Source organism: Mauremys mutica, chromosome 2, assembly GCF_020497125.1.
Source record: "Mauremys mutica isolate MM-2020 ecotype Southern chromosome 2, ASM2049712v1, whole genome shotgun sequence".
Taxonomy (NCBI): domain Eukaryota; kingdom Metazoa; phylum Chordata; order Testudines; family Geoemydidae; genus Mauremys; species Mauremys mutica.
The window spans coordinates 157,032,456-157,049,390 of NC_059073.1; the positions used below are offsets into that span (position 1 = coordinate 157,032,456).

Here is a 16,935-nt window from a genome sequence, read left to right on the forward strand (position 1 = left end):
TTGCATAGGCACACCTACTCTGCCTAGATACACAGCAGAGGGAACTACTCTGCCAAAATGATCAATTTGGGCTGGTGTTGGATTACAAGTCACTCTAGTATTTGAATGCAGGAGTAATGGAATGTTGTAATCCTGATTGTATGAGTAAAGGGCAGCAGAACTGTATTTAAGTTGCCCTGATTGATGGCTCACCCTAAACTTAACCTCACTCTCTAAGCAGCAGATAGGGATGCCAAATTCCATTTGAAAAACAGAGAGGGTGGAAATGGGTGTTTATACCTGGTGTTGTGGGTTCTGTCTAAAGATCCTTCCCCTCCTACACTCATTGAGAGTCTTTGTTTTCTTAAGTGATCACTACAGCTGAAATCACTGATAACCACTGTGCTGAGCACAGTGACAGCATGGTGGTGAAAGAGACTCCCCAGCCTGCAGGAAGGTTCCCCACTACCTACTGAAATCATTGAGTGCTGGATTAAGTCGTGAACATCAGAAGGAATGGTGGTGGCAGTGGCCAGTGGTGGCAGAGTGAACGAGGCCAGGAGAGTGAGTGGCAGCAACTCTGAGTCAGTTGCTGAGATGGCTGCAACAGCTGAGGCACTGCTTGATGCCTTCGCCAGCTCCCTGGGGAGGGGAGGTGAACTCACGTGAACACACCTCTGAATTCCAGGCCTTCACTGACCTAGGACAGTAACTGTGAGTAAGGTGTAGTGGAAGGAGAGGGAAATGGCAGGTTAAAGGAACATTTGTTGGACTTTTACACTGCAAGGTGAGAGCAAAGGACATGGCCCAACACACTCTGGGTGGGTGTTTAAACTTACATAAGAATGACCATACTGGGTCAGACCAATGGTCTGTCTAGTATCCTATCTTCCAACAGTGGCCAAAGTCAGGTGCCCCAGAGGGAATGAACAGAACAGGCAACCACTGAGTGATCCATTCCCTGTCGTCCACTCCCAGCCTCTGGCAATCAGAGGCTAGGAACACCCAGAGCACAGAGTTATATCCCAGATCATCTGGGCTAATAGCCAGTGATGGACCTATCCTAAATGAGCTTATCTAATTCTGTTTTGAACCACATGATAATTGTGGCCTTCAGAAAATTCCCCAGCAATGAGTTCCACAGGTTGACTGTGTTGTGTGAAGAAGTACATGCTTTTGTTTGTTTTAAATCTGCTGCCTATTAATTTCATTGGGTGCCCCCTAGCTCTTGTGTTATGTGAAGGAATAAATAACACTTCCTTATTCATTTTCTCCACATCAGTCATGATTTTATAGACCTCTGTCATATCGCCTCTTAGTCATCTCTTTTCCAAGCGGAAAAATCCCCAGGTTTTTTTTTAATCTCTCCTCATATGGGAGCTGTTCCACACCCTTAATCACTTTTGTTGCCCTTCTCTGTAACTTTTCCAATTCCAATATAACTTTTTTTGAGATGGGGTAACCAGAACTACATGCAGTATTCAAGGTGTGAGTGTTCCATGGATTTATATAGTGGCATTATGATATTTTCTGTCTTATCTGTCCCTTTCCTCATGGCTCCTAACACTGCACACTGAGCAGTTGTTTTCAGAGAACTATCCACGATGCCAAGATCTCTTTCTTGAGTGGTAGCAGCTAATTTAGTCCCTATCATTTTGTATGTACAGTTGGGATTATGTTTTCCAATGTGCATTATTTTGCATTTATCCACATTTTGTTGCCCAGTCACCCAGTTTTGTGAGATTCCTTTGTAAGTCTGTTTTGGATTTAACTATCTTAAGTAATTTTGTATCGTCTGCAAATTTTGCCACCTCACTGTTTACCCCCTTTTCCAGATCATTTATGAATATGTTGAACAGCACCTGTCCCAATACTGATCCCTGGGGGACACCACTGTTTACCAATCTCCAATCTGAAAACTGACCATTTATTCCTACCTTTTGTTTTCTATCTTTTAACCATGATCTGTGAAAGGACCTTCCCTCTTATCCCATGATTGCTTACTTTACTTTAAGAGCCTTTGGTGTGAGGGATCTTGTCAAAGGCTTTCCGAAAGTCCAAGTACACGATAACCACTGGATCACCCTTGTGCATGTGTGTGTTGATCCCCTCAAAGATATCTAATAGATTTGTGAGGCATGATTTCCATTTACAAAAGCCATGTTGACTCTTCATTTAGCTTCTCCACAATGGCCTTGTCTTCCTTGAGTGCTCCTTTATGACCTTGATCATCCAGTGGCCCCACTGATTGTTTGGCGGGCTCCCTGCTTGCGATGTATTTTTTTTTTAAATTGCAGTTCATTTTTGAGTCTTTGGCTACTTGCTCTTCAAATTCTTTTTTTGGCCTGCCTAATTATACTTTTTTTTCTCACGGTTACATGCTATCAAATTATGGTTTTGGTGTTTTCCCAAATTAATGCCAGGTTCCTATTCTCTTTTTATTAAAAGGTTTTGTTTTGGGGTTTTTTTTGTTTTTTTGGGGGGGGGAGGTGTCATACACAGTCTCAGTGGTTGGGGGAGTGGAGAGGGGAAGTATTACCTCTTAGAGACTCCCGGGGTAGTTTTAAGTCTTTTCAAGTTACTGGGTGAGGCTCAGTTCTGTTTTGTATTGTTAAGAGGAACCTCTCAATTTTGAATCCGGCCCTTGTTGCTGCTGACTCCACCTGGCAGAAGGGTTACATCAAGAGACAATACTGGGACTGCTCTAAGATGTTCTAATTGGACAATATGCTGTGATTGAAGAATTCAAAGATTCCTTGGTTGCCCCCCAAAAAGGTAAGATCACCAATTGAATCCCAGTCCACTTCAGTAGTGACTGAAAGAGGTCATTTGATCACTGCTTGGATTATGTTAAATGAGTAAGTGGTCCCATATCAATTTCTATGGTTTTGTTTTGAAGATACATTGAAGCCATCAGGAGCTGTGAGCTCTGAGCACTTTTGAAAATCAGGCTACCTTCTGGAAAGAGGCCTGATCTATACTACAAAGTTAGGTTAACGTAAGTCACTTTGCATCAACCTATCGGTGCATGTGTCTAAACTCAAATTTGTCGGCAGCCCTATTAAGGGGGTGCAGTAAAACCACCTCCTCAAACAGCATAAAGCCATGGTCAACCTAGAGAGGTCAACACAGTGCAAGTGATCTGTATTGACCCTTACATTCCTCCAGCAGCTGTCTCACAATGCTAGACAGTGACAGCTCTGGTCACAATTGTCAACTGCCCAAGGGTCATATAGAGCCTGGAAGCCATCTCCTGGCTGAAGTAGACAGGAGGCACCGGATCTCCTGGGCCTGAAGGGAGAAGATGCTGTGCAAGCACAGCTATGGTCTAGCCATAGAAACATGGATATCTATGGAAAACTTGCACAGGGGCTACAGGCAAAGGGGTATGATGGCTCTGCAGCAGCGCTGTGTAAAAGCAAAGGAACTCCAGCCAGTGAACCACAAGGCTGGGGAGGCCAACAATTGATCTGGTGCTGAGCCATACACCTGCTGCTTTTACAATGAGCTGCATGCCATAATTGGCAGAGACTCCACCAGCACCCTGCAGAACACCATGGATACCTCAGAGGAGCCTGAGACACAGACCTGTGCTGTGAGGGGGGGAGAGGACATTGTGGGTGTGTCCAGCTATCCTGTGAGCCAGGTCCTGTTAGAGTCTGCTGCCGTCTAGCTAGCTCCACCAGCCAAGTGTGGACAAGCCCATTGACGGGGAAGGAACCTCAGGTAAGCGTGTGCCTGCATTTTCCATTATAATGTTTAAATGTAAAGAGGGTTCCTGGCCTGTCCTCAAGTTAACAAGACACAGGTATTGACTTTTCATTGTATTTGTACTAGGAGGAGGTAGCAGTACATCAAACAGAGTAAAGTTACCTCATTTTCATTCTTCTGTAGGATTAGGCAGCGGAGGGCAGGGGCATGGAACACTTTATGTACACAAGAATGTCCCTCGTATCCTCCTGAGAGAACTCAATTAAACTTTCGTGGAGACACTCTGCAGTGCTTTCCCTAAAGTTGCTACGGATGGCTGCTTTATTTCTTCTTTCACCCTAGGACACATTCCCATGCCACTCCTCAATAAGTTTGGGTGGCACCATTCAGGGCCGGCTCTGGGGTTTCTGCCGCCCCAAGCAGCAGAAAAAAAAAAACTGGCACCATTGCGATACACTGGCTAGCAGCAAAGGGTCTGCTTCAGAAGCTGTGTGCTTGTGTTACCCTCAAGAGTCAGATATTAGTTAAAATTCATCACCACCTGTGGATTATAGTGCCAGCGTTCAGTGCCATTGTCTTACGCTCATACCCATGGAAATAGAGACCAAAATGTTATTGTTTCATGCAACCAAAAATCATAATGCCTTCCCGTGATGTTATGATTAAAATATGACCATGTATATCATTGTTGCTACCACTGTTATACAGTTGCAACAAATCTTGTACAAAGTATGTCATATAAGGTGTCAATGAAAAAGTTATGATTTGCTGAAAATGATTATCCTGTTTGTATGTGTGTATCATTTTTGTATCTGAAGTTATGAATATTGAATATATGCCTGTATTTGAAATGTTTTTGCTCCTGTGGTAACACCCAGAAGGTAGTTGGTTTGCATCTAGTCTAGCCAACACATTGTGAATGGACCATTCAAGTTGATGGCCCATTAATGAACCCAATGGGCCATGGAAGAAGCTTATCCCCAGCTGATGGACTTTCCTGTGAACGTTTTAGCCAAAATATGGGTAATGGCTCCTACTGTGACTCATGTGACTTGCTCATGTAACCCTAAACTCCATCCTGTGCCTGTGCTTTTCCACAAACTGTGCTAGGGGCTTTGTTTGGGACAATGAAGTTCCCTCCACATGGCAAAAAGTATAAAAGGCCCTGGAAGCATCTACCATTTTGCCTCTTTCCTGCTCTGATCTCTGGACTATGGACTTACACTAACAGGACCGTTACAACCAATGGACTGAGGACCTTCCACTCTTTTGGATGTTACCAGAGACGACATAAGCCAGCAGTTTATTCCATCACTGCTACAAACCTGATACAAGAACTTTTGCAATGACTACATATTTGATTGATTCCTTTGACCATTTTAACTCTCTCTTCTTTCTTTTCCCTTATAAATAAGCCTTTATATATTAGATTCTAAAGGATTGGCAACATCGTGATTATTGGGTATGTGGCTGGTCTTTTGGGATCAGAAGAACCCTTTGGCCAATTAAATTGGTTTTAAATAGGGCTGTTAAGTGATTAAAAAAGTAATCACAATTAGACGATGAAAAAAAATTAATTGTGATTAATCACGTGATTTTGGAAGGCACTTCAGATTCTTAAACTTTGGGTCGAGTGCCGTAGCTATCTTTAGAAATTTCACATTGGTACCTTCTTTGTGTTTTGTCAGATCTGCAGTGAAAGTGTTCTTGAACTGAACAACATGTTGTGGGTCATCAGCTGAGACTACTATAACATGAAATATATGGCAGAATGCGGGTAACACACAGCAGGAGACATACAATTCTCCCCCAAGGAGTTCATTCACAAATTTCAGTAACACCATTTTGTTAAAGAGTGTCATCAGCATGGAAGCATGTCTTCTGGAATGGTGGTTGAAGCATGAAGGGGCATACAAATGTTTAGCACTACTGGCATGTAAATACTTTACAATGCCTACTACAAAAGTGCCATGTGAATGCCTGGTCTCACTTTCAGGTGACATTGTAAATAAGAAGCAGGCAGTATTATCTCCTGTAAATGTAAACAAACTTGTTTGTCTTAGCGATTGGCTGAACAAGAAGTAGGACTGAGTGGACTGGAAGGCTCTACAGTTTTACATTGTTTTGTTTTTGAATGCAGTTATGTAACAAAAAAATCTACATTTGTAAATTGCACTTTCACTCTAAAGAGATTGCACTACAATACTTCCATGAGGTGAACTGAAAAACACTATTTCTTTTGTTTATCACTTTTACAGTGCAAATATTTAATAAAAATAACAATATGAAGTGAGCACTGTACACTTTGTATTCTGTGTTGTAATTGAAATCAATATATCTGAAAATATAGAAAAGCATCCAAAATATTTAATAAATTTCACTTGGTATTCTATTGTTTAGCAGGGCGATTAAAACTGGGATTCATCACAATTAATTTTTTTAATCACAATTTTTAAACATGTGAGTTAACTGCGATTAATCAACAGCCCTAGTTTTAAATAACCACTCATCATTAAGTTTAGTGTCTGGGTAGTGACCAGTTTAGGGGTGAGTCTGCCCTATTTCTCAGCAGTTTGTCCTGAATCTGGCATCCTGGGCTATGACACCCTGAAGCATGGTGACACTTCCTCCTTTCCCTTCTCCCCCTTTCCACTGGAGGGCCATACTCACCATGGCTAGGACTGGAGAGTAGTGCTGTGCAGAGGCACTCCAAAGCTGAGATGTCAATAAGCATTTCTTATTAGAAAAAGTTATGAAATTAGGAAAGGGAGTATTGAAACTTACTTTCCTTCTTCGAGTGATTGCTCATATGCATTCCACAATAGCTGTGCATGCTCGCCACGTGCATCAGTGCCAGAAGTTCTTCCCTTAGCAGTACCCATAGGGGAGCGCCCCTAGTGACCCCTGGAATACTGCCTCTATGGTGCAGTATAAGGGGCGCTGCACGTTCCCCCTCCCCTGCCCCCAGATCCTTCTTGCCTCCAGTGAAGGTGCATCGGAACTGCTCTGCTCCAGCTTGTCTGCAGCTTTCCTCTTGAACTCTTGTTCATTCATAGTTAGTAGTACCTGTAGTTAAAGTAGTTAGATTAGTGTTAGTTTAGTTAGTGTGCCTGGGTTGGGGCATGCCCCATGCCCCAGGCTTTAAGTCGTGTGACACTTGCAGGCGGCCGATGCCAGTGAATGACCTGCATGCGGACTGTCTACACTGTCAGGGGAAAACTTATCTCAGCAATCGCTGCAAGATTTGCAGATCTTTCAAGCCTTGGACCAAGAAGGAAAGGGACATTTGGCTCTGAGCCATTCTGATGGAGTCGGCGTTGACCCCGACTCCGGTGCACTGCTCCAATTCGGCCCCGGGTACCGCAGTGTCAGTTTGTGGTGACCCTTCGGTGCCTTCCACCAGTTGGCACCGCTCCCCGTCCACGGGGCACGCCAAGAAGGCTAAGAAGAGGTCTTCTCCGCCAAGACACCAGAGCAAGACCGTGGGAGAGACTAGACCCACGTTGGGCAGTTCTCAGATGTCCGAGTGCCCTCCACACAGGAGGCCTGGCAAGCAGCCTGGGACGGTATGTCTCTGCCAGTACCAGGGGCACGGCCACTGTTGGCTCCCAGTCCAGAGGCAAGCCACCGCTTGGATCTCTGCAGTCACCGCCTGGTCAGTACTGTTTGCGGTCGAGGGTGCAGTCCACGCTTGTCCCCGTCGACCCACCAGGCTGTCAGGCTGGGTTCCAACTGGGAGGGGTTCCGGGCAGTGCTCCGCCTCGAGGGACCATAGGCTTCACGAGGGGAGCGGGCCCCGTCGAGACTGAGACAGACAGGCAGACAGCACCAGAGGTCCTTGTCTCCAAGAGGCTACCGTAGCCCGTCGTGATACTGGCGTCAACGCCATTCCCGTTCTTCTTCTCACTCCAGGACTCCACCACAGCACCACTCCCACAGTCCCGGGCGTTGATCGCTGGCACCTCGCCATCGCGGATCTGCCCGCCAGAGCCGATCGCAGAGCAGCTGCTACTGGTGGTACCGCTCCTCCACATCGGGATCATGGTCTCATGGTCAGCACTGTTTCCAATGCCACTGCTCCTCGGTCCAGGGACAGTGGCAGGTTATACGCCAGCCCGGCCTCCCTTTGGAGTCATCAGTTGATGGGACAGGCTAGTCAGGCTAAACAGCCTGCTCCACCGGTCGGTGCCACAGCAGGTGCAGTGGCACCAGGCTCCTTGGCTGGCCCCGTGGTACCAATGGGCCCCGTGGCACCTGACACAGCCCCTGGTGGGGGCTCACTCAGTGGCCAGAGCCTTGGAGAGACCATCGACATCCCTTTCCCAGTCTCCCAGAAAGGAGTTGGTGGGGAGTGCATCTTCGGTTCCATGCCCGCAGGGCAACCAAGTGGTGGGACCTCCGGTACCGGTGGGTACGCAAAGTACCGCACCCACATCCTCATCCTCCCCTGATGAGGCGATTATGGCCCCTCCTCCCTCTGTTCTACAGGAGGACTCTAAGGCCCACCAGGAACTATTGAAAAAGGTGGCATTGAGCCTCAACCTTCAGGCCGAGGAGGTGGAGGAACCCTCACTCCCTCTTCAACGTCCTCTCGGCCTCAACACCGGGCAGGGTGGCCCTCCCACTCCACAAAGGGGTGGCAAAAATGTCAAAGGCCTTGTGGCAAACCCCAGCTTCCTTGCCCCCAGTCTCTAAGAGGGCAGAACAGAAGTACTTTGTGCCTGCCAAGGGGCATGAATATCTGTACGCCCATCCTGCCCCCAGCTCCCTGATGGTCGAGTTGGTCAACCATAGGGAGAGGCAGGGCCAACCAGCCCCTACTCTGAAAAATAAAGACTCAAGGAGGCTGGACTTATTTGGGGAAGAGGTTTATTCATCCTCGAGTTTCCTGTTAAGGTTGACGAACTATCAGGCTCTCCTAGGTCGGTATGAGTTCAATTTGTGGGGCACTCTACCCAAATTCGAAGACTCCCTCCAGGAGCGTGACAAGAAGGAGTTCAAAGCTCTGCTTGAGGAGGGCACAGCGGCTGCCAGGGCAACCCTGCAGGCAGCGTCAGATGCCGCAGATAAGGCTGCAAGATCTATGGCCTCCGCTGTGTTCATGAGGAGGGTGTCATGGTTCCTGCTGTCTGGGCTGTCCAGTGAGGCGCAGAACTCCTTGCACCATATTGTACGGGTGACCCCTTTCACATGGCAAGCCTCTGAGTGTGACTCCTCCTTATAAATTAAAAACACTTGTTTATATGTTTAACACCATTATAAATGCTGGCGGCAAAGCAGGGTATGGGGTGGAGGCTGACAGCTCACAACCCCCCATGTAATAACCTTGCAACCCCCTGAGGGGTCCCGACCCCCAGTTTGAGAACCATTGTCCTTGCAGGCCCTTCCGTTTGATGGCAAGGCCCTGTTTGCGGAACAGACGGACGTGAAATTGCACGGCCTGAAAGATTCCCGCACAATGCTTAAGACACTTGGCCTCTACGTCCTGGCTACGGCCAGGACCAAGTTTAAGCCTCAGCAGGCTCCCACCCAGGCCTCCTCCTCTAAATATGAGCCCCCTTATAAAAAGTCATGGGACTATCAGAAATGCCCGCAGAGGCAGTCCCGGTCTGCCCTGCAGCCTGGACCCTCCAAGGGTAAACAGGCCGGGAAAAGGCAGTTTTGATGGGACGCCCGGGGGTGACCTACTAGTTCACACCAGGGATCCACCCGCAATAAAGCTTCCCTTCTCCAACCGGTTGTGTGCTTTTCTCCCGGAGTGGTGGCGGCTGACCTCAGATCATTGGTCCTCAACACCATCTCCCAGGGCTACACCCCAGTTGACCTCTACCTCGCCCAACCACCCTCTGTCCCCATCCCTCCTGGGGGACCCTTCTCACGAGGCTCTGCTCAAGCAGGAGGTGGGGCGGCTCCTTGGCTTAGGAGCAGTGGAAGTGGTGCCAGCGGAGTTCAAACACAAGGGGTACTACTCCCGCTAGTTCCTTATCCCAAAGGCCAAAGGGGGGCTCAGGCCCATCCTGGACCGGCGAGACCTGAACCACTACATGGTAAAGCTCAAGTTCCGCATGGTCTCTCTGGCCTCCATCATCTCCTCCCTGGATCCCGGGGACTGGGACGTCGCCCTCCATCTGTAGGACGCCTACTTCCACATCCATATATTCGAAGGGCACAGATGCTTCCTCCGTTTCACAGTTGGGCAGGAGCACTACCAATTTACGGTCCTCCCATTTGGCCTGTCCACTGCTCCCAGGGTATTCACAAAGTTCATGTCTGTGGTGGCGGCCTACCTCAGACATTGTGGGGTCCAGATCTTCCCCTATCTTGACGACTGGCTGGTCAAGGGCAGCTCCCAGTCACAGGTGCGGGATCAAGTGGTGCTCCTCCTGTCCACATGTGCCACCCTGGGCCTGTTGGTAAACAACACCAAATCCACGTTAGCCCCAGCACAGTGCATAGAGTTTATCGGGGCAGTCCTGGACTTGACATTGTCCAGGGCCTCCCTCCCACCAAGATTCAAGAACGTGAAAGGGCTCATTGACACAAGTCACAAGGTTCCCGTGACCACAGCCAGAGCGTGCCTCCAGCTCCTGGGTCCCATGTCGGCATGCACATATGTGGTTCGCCACGCCAGACTCAGGATGAGGCCCCTCCAGCTCTGGTTGGCCTCAGTGTTATCCCTGTCCAAAGACAGGATGGACAAAGTCCTCACTGTGTCCAAGCTGGTGATCGCCTCCATACAATGGTGGTCCTCCCCGGGGATCATGCTCCATGGGGTCCCGTGCATCAGACCTGGGATAGGGAGCCCATGTGGTGACCATTCAGACCCAAGGTCTGTGGTTAGCGCAGGACCTTGCTTTGCATATAAACATCAAGGAACTCAGGGCGGTGAAGCTGGCATGCGTGGCCTTCCACTCGCACCTGGAGGGTAGAGTGGTCAGGGTTCTCTTGGACAACACGGCCTCGATGTTTTAGATCAACAGGCAAGGAGTGGCCTGCTCCTCTGCCAGGAAGCCCTCAGGCTGTGGGACTTCTGTATAGCCCACGACATTTGCCTACAGGACCACCGCTTACCAGGTGCCCAGAACTCGCGGGCAGATTGCCCGAGCCGAGACTTCTCCTCTCAGCACGAGTGGTCACTCCACCTGGAGGTGGTGCACAGGCTTTCCCAAGAGTGGGGCACTCCCCAGGTTGACCTGTTTGCGACTCGGCAGAACCGCCGGTGTCCCCGTTTCTGCTCTGGGGAATGGGGGGAGGGGGAAGGGGTTGGTAGTGGGCGCCATCTCCGATGCCTTCCTCCTTTCCTGGTTGGGCCAGCTTCTTTATGCCTTCCCCCTGATCCGGCTGATCGGCATGGTCCTGGAAAGGATAAAAACGGGCAGGGCCCAGGTCCTCCTGATTGCCTCGGCGTGGTCCAGGCAACATTGGTATGGGATCCTCACAAGCCTGGCAGTTGCCCCGGCATGGCCGTTGTCATCCCACCCGGACCTGCTCTCCCAGGGCCACCACCTCCACCCCAACCTGGTGGCACTCCACCTCATGGCGTGGCTGCTCAGTGGTTAGGCCGGGAGGAAAGGATGTGCTCGGAAGGGGTTCAGCGCGTCCTCTTGGAAAGCAGGCGGCCCTCCATGCGCTGAGCCTACTTGGCAAAGTGGTCTTGGTTTTCCTGGTGTGCAGCTGAGCGGGGCATTTCACCCATGGCTGCTCCAATCCAGCTCATTTTAGACTACCTAGCACCCTCGTCCATCAAGGTGCACTTGGCAGCCATATCAGCCTTTGACCCACTGGTACAGGGGCACACTATATTCTCCCATGCTATGACTGGCCGATTCCTTAAGGGATTGGATCGTCTCTTCCTGTATGTTAGGCCCCCAGTCCCTCAGTGGGACCTGAACTTGGTGCTGGCCCGGTAGATGAGTCCCCCTTTTGAGCCGCTGGCTACATGCTCCTGGTCGCACCTCTCGTGGAAGGTAGCCTTCCTGGTGGCGATCATGTCAGCTAGACGGGTCTTGGAACTCAGGGCCCTGACCTCAGAGCCCCCATACACGGTGTTCCATAAGGATAAGGTCCAGCTCCAACCACATCCTCCCTAAGGTGGTTTCCGCCTACCACATGGGTCAGGACATCTTCCTGCCGGTCCTCTGTCCCAAGCCCCATGCGTCCAGCAAGGAGCGCTGTCTCCACAGGCTGGATGTGAGACGGGCTCTGGCCTTTTACCTGGAGTGGACTAAGCCATTCAGGAAGTCTTTGCAGCTGTTCATCGCCTTGACCAAACGCACGAGGGGTCGGTTGGTCTCCACTCAGCGGCTCTCCAACTGGATCACCTTGTGTATCTGTACCTGTTACAACCTGGCAGGAATCCCCCCGCCATCGATTGTGAGGGCACACTCGACTAGGGCGCAGGCCTCGTCGGCTGCCTTTTTAGCCCATGTCCCAGTTCGGGACATTTGCAGGGCTGCCACATGGTCTTCTGTTCACACGTTCACCTCGCATTAGGCAATTGTCTCTCAGACCAGGGATGACGCTGGGTTCAGCAGGGCTGTACTCTGTCCCGAGAGTCTGTGAACTCCTACCCACCTCCAACAGATATAGCTTGGAATCACCTATTGTGGAATGCACATGAGCAATCACTCGAAGAAGAAAAGACAGTTACCTTTTCTGTAACTGGTGTTCCTCGAGATGTGTTGCTCATGTCCATTCCACATCCCGCCCTCCTCCTCCTCTGTTGGAGTTGTCTGGCAAGAAGGAACTGAGGGTGGGGGGAGCACGCAGCGCCCCTTATACCATGCCATAGAGGCGCCACTCCAGGGGTACTGCTAGGGGAAAAACTTCCAGCACTGGTGCACGTGGCAAGTACACACACCTATTGTAGAATGGACATGAGCAGCACATCTCGAAGAACACCCGTTACGGAAAAGGTAACTGTCTTTTCCCTTTCCGTTGTGGCTGTAAATCCAATTATACATCTGTCCTAGCTGTAGCAGCTGCAGTTGCAGCCTTGAGGGGTGCCCCCTCCACACGCATAGACTGCCTTACCATGATGAAGAAGGGGAAAGAAGAGGACTAGAGAAGATATGTTCACCAAGATCCTGCAGTCAGTGCTTCATTGAACTGCAAACAAGTGTCTGATGGGCCAACATGGCAGATGGCCTGGAGCGGGACAGACAACACAGGACAAAATGGAAAAAGACCCTGAAAGCCCAACAGGAAAAGGAGAGGAAGATGCACCAGGAAGTAATGGGGCTTCTCAGGCAGCAAATACAAATGCTGCTGACTCTAGTTGACCTACAGATCCAAAATCATAGACTCGCCACCCTTTGCAGTCCTTGGAGAGCTCCCTGGTAGCAACTCCCTACAACCTACATTCGACATGGCATCATGGGCTGCATCCTACCCCCTACCACTCCATGCCAGGGGACAGTTAGAACAACCACAGCTTTACAGGCACTGATCTGGAACAGGTACAATCGACTGCATTTGTGCACTGAAATGGACAGAAATGTTTGCTGTCTTTCTAATTTTAAAGTTCTGTTCTGTTAATTTGTTAAGTTTGTATTGTGTTGTCCTTTTTATTTGTACATTGCCTTTTTGCACTTTTTGTCACTCAGTAAAATTTTATTTTTTTGTAATACTCATCTTTATTAGTTCACCAGATATAATACAGAATGTACAGTAGTGCTCAAAGCACCCAGTACTCGTAAATGTACAGCACCACAGGTCTAACATATTCAACAAAACACCCAGTCATATGTCTAAATATACAGTAAGCACCACATAATTCATAGGTTCATTAGAAGTCACAATGTGTAGTGCTTGGTGTACATTTATAAATGTAACAATTCCTAATAGCCCACACACTTCAGGCACAAAGCGCAGTCAAGCACAGCACGCATAACTGCATAGTTCGACATTGAGTTCTTGTAATAGCCCTTGTGTCTGGCTCTTCAAACTCAGCAAGTAGCCGCTCCGCCTCCGCCTCGCCAGCAACTTTTTCCTCTTTGCCTCACATATATTATACAGGACACAACTTGCAGCTATAACCATTGGGATGTTTTTCTTAAGATCTAATCTAGTGAGTAAACACAACCAGCATCCTTTCAATGTACCAAAAGCGTGTTCACCTGATTTCCTACAATTGCTGAGCCAGTAGTTGAGTCTTTCCTTGGTGCTGTTGAAGTGGCCAATGTATGGCTTTCATAAGCCAAAGGAGCAACGGGTGGGTTGGGTTCCTCCAGGATCAAGGGCGGCAGGTGAACTGCAGGCTTGGGGAGGCTAGCCCCTGGATGGCCCTGTCCCCCCACCTGCGGACCAGTCCCTTCCCCTGCTGAAGCCCCCCAGGCCCTTGAGTGCAAGCAGTGTGCCATCCCCAGCCCCTGAGTGGGTGGGCCAGCAGTGCACGGCCCACCCCAGTCCCCAAGCACAGGGCGAGTGGGCGGCATGTAGCCCCAGCCCCACCAGGTCCCGGCCACCCTAGCCCCAGCATGCTTCCCTGAAAGCAGCAGCCTACCTGGGCTGGGCCATCTGAAGCTGTTCTTTGAACATCACCAACAACCTTGAATTGTTTTTCGCTATGTCCCTCAACTATGTCTCCTTGAAGAAATCATCATGTCCCCCAGTGCTGCGAGTCTTCCTGCGGTTCCTGCAAATACTAGAGGATTGTGTGTCCTGTATTTGCAATGTTTATGAACACAGTGTTGTGTGGGCTCGATGCTTCTGTCAGAGATGGCAGCGAAAAGTGCCACAAGGGTTTGAGAGTTTTTGTAAAAAAGGCACAAAATTTATTGGATGTGGATGGCAGTATGGGATGGAGAAAGTTGCATGCTGGGAACTGTAATTATGGGATGGATAAAGTTGCATGTTGGGAACTCTAGCTCCCAGAGACCTCTGGGTGAGTCATTTCTATCCCTCAACACATTGAAAAACTCCCCAGAAGGCACTGCACCAGACAGCAACACGTGGCACACTGGGAATAGCTACACAGGATACACTATACTTTGCATCAATACAAGCACTCCCAGTGAGTGTGCACAGCACTGACACAAGCAACCACGTATGCACACATATGAACAATATAACTTGGGAAGCTTGATGCCAATGTAACTTGCATCAGCCAAAGTTTGTAATGTAGACAAGGCCAGAGAGTTTCACTTTGCTATCTCATCTCAAATATGATTAATGCTTAGATTCCATGCCTTTCCCACACCACACAGGCCCTTTCTCAATTTCTTCATTTCCAGTGAACCTTAGAGACACTACTGACATACAAAATGCCATCCAGTATGGAAATATAGTGCAAAAAGGAAAATAAATTAACACAAATTAAATATTAGCTATTTTATTTACATAATTCTTTTCTACTATTTCCCAATTCTGCTTTAGTAGCAGTTATATTTATTTTTTCTCTGAGTGATATCCCTGCAGCAGACTTTGACTGACTTCTGTGTAACAGTGGTTGCATGCAATATAGTTCATGAGGCAGCCTAAGGTGGCTTGCCCCATACTGCTTTAAACAAACATTTACTGCTGGTCACAACTGCCTCATCCTCAACTTCAACAGTTGTGCTCTTTGTCACAGTTCAGGGCAACTGCAGCTATATTCCCCTTCTGTGATCCGGCAAGGACACCCAGTCTAGACTCCTGGCTCCTCAGCTGTCATCTTTCTTGGGCAGAGACCCATGTCTCTCTCCCTCCTGACTGGATTTTTCCAGGCTGCACAATTCCCATCCTACACTGTGATATCCTCAGCAAGCCAGACTGCCTAAAAGGCCAGTGTCTGCTCTTTGCTTTCTTTCCAGAGGCTTTGAACAGCGTAATTGCCTGCAGTTATAAGTTACCACACAGGTCTTTCTAAGCAAGCACATTTATTCTTCTGATGAAAGCTTTATAGAGTAAAACATATTAAAAAATAGAAGACCCTACACACCCATGCCAGCTCCACTGTCAAGCTCTGGTAGGTGTCAGTCCTTTAAAACTCACAACTGGGTTTTTCCATGGTTACAAGTTCCTAACTGTCTCAGATTCTGAACACCTGTGAAAAATTCAGTCTTTCCTTTATGCAGGTACACCCCCGTACAGTATAGTTTTGCATAACTGGAGGAAGGATATTCCCCAAGAAAACCACTTAACACTTTGTTCCAAAAATCCATTCTTGTCTGGCAAATAGAGTCCTAGATTTTAAGGTCAGAAGGGACCATCGTGATTATTTAGTCTGACCTCCAGCACATTGCAGGTCCCAGAACCTCACCCACCCACTCCTGTAACAGACCCCTAACCTCTGGCTGAGTTACTGAAATCCTCAAATCATGGTTCAAAGCTTTCAAGTTACAGAGAATTCACCATTTACACTACTTAAAATCTGCAAATGACCTGTGTCCCAAGCTGCAGAGGAAGGTGAAGCCCCCCCCTCCTCCCTCAGGTCTCTGCCAATCTGACCTGGGGGGAAATTCCTTCCTGATCCCAAATATGGCAATCATTTAGATGCTGAGCATGTGGGCAAAACCCACCAGGCAGATGCCTGGGAAATAATTCTCTGTAGCAACTCAAAGTCCTCCCCATCTAGTGTCCAGTCTCCGGCAGCTGGGAATTTTTGCTACTGACAGTTGTTGATGGGCCACATTGTTAAGTATCTAGTCTTTTGAACCCACAGGTCTCACATCTGTCACATCTCCCCTGCTGATAGATTACATACACTCCTGACAATAATACAAATTATATAACAATACACATTCATTTAATAGGGTAGACCCCCAAAGATACTTACACTTAATTCAATGAAGCCTCCCCAGGATATAGCAGGAAATTCCTTTATCTATCTCACTCTCCTATTTATATTATTTTATATATCCTTTGCATGCACATTGCATGCACAAGACAGAGCAGTGCAGGGCTATTTAGCTAGAGTTGGTAAAAAAAAAAAGAAACTTGAATTTTGAAAAATGTTGACTCTCTCTCTCCCTAGATATAGATATCGTTTGCCAAACGTGTCCATTCCCGCCTGCTCTGTATTTACCAAATAATCCCATGGCATTTCCTCCCCGTAGATGTATTAAAGGTGACCAGAAAAATGCTTTTTTTAAACGGGGTTGTGCCCTTTGGGCTTCTTTCAGCACCGTGGTGCCCTGAAATGACTGTTGTCTGGGGCTGTGTGGGCTCTTCTCCCCCCTCCGCCCCTTTTATACCATCCGCCCGCACTGCGAGGGCTCTTTGAAAACCCTCACACCCGCCCCACAGGCGTTTCCCAGCCACGGG

The 16,935-nt window shown here is 48.5% G+C and overlaps 1 long non-coding RNA gene across 2 annotated transcripts; it reads right to left on the reverse strand.

Annotated features, from left to right (window-relative positions):
* Nucleotides 1–8,595: 8,595 nt before the first annotated feature.
* LOC123364529 lies at nucleotides 8,596–16,826 on the reverse strand. 2 transcript variants are annotated; one of them, XR_006577154.1, is made up of 4 exons: nucleotides 16,448–16,826; nucleotides 14,195–14,326; nucleotides 9,978–10,097; nucleotides 8,596–8,907 (listed from the first exon to the last, which is right to left on the reverse strand). It is a non-coding gene; the product is annotated as an uncharacterized LOC123364529 (long non-coding RNA). The 2 variants fall into 2 exon arrangements; XR_006577155.1 differs by lacking the exon at nucleotides 14,195–14,326.
* Between the last annotated feature and the right edge of the window lie 109 nt (nucleotides 16,827–16,935).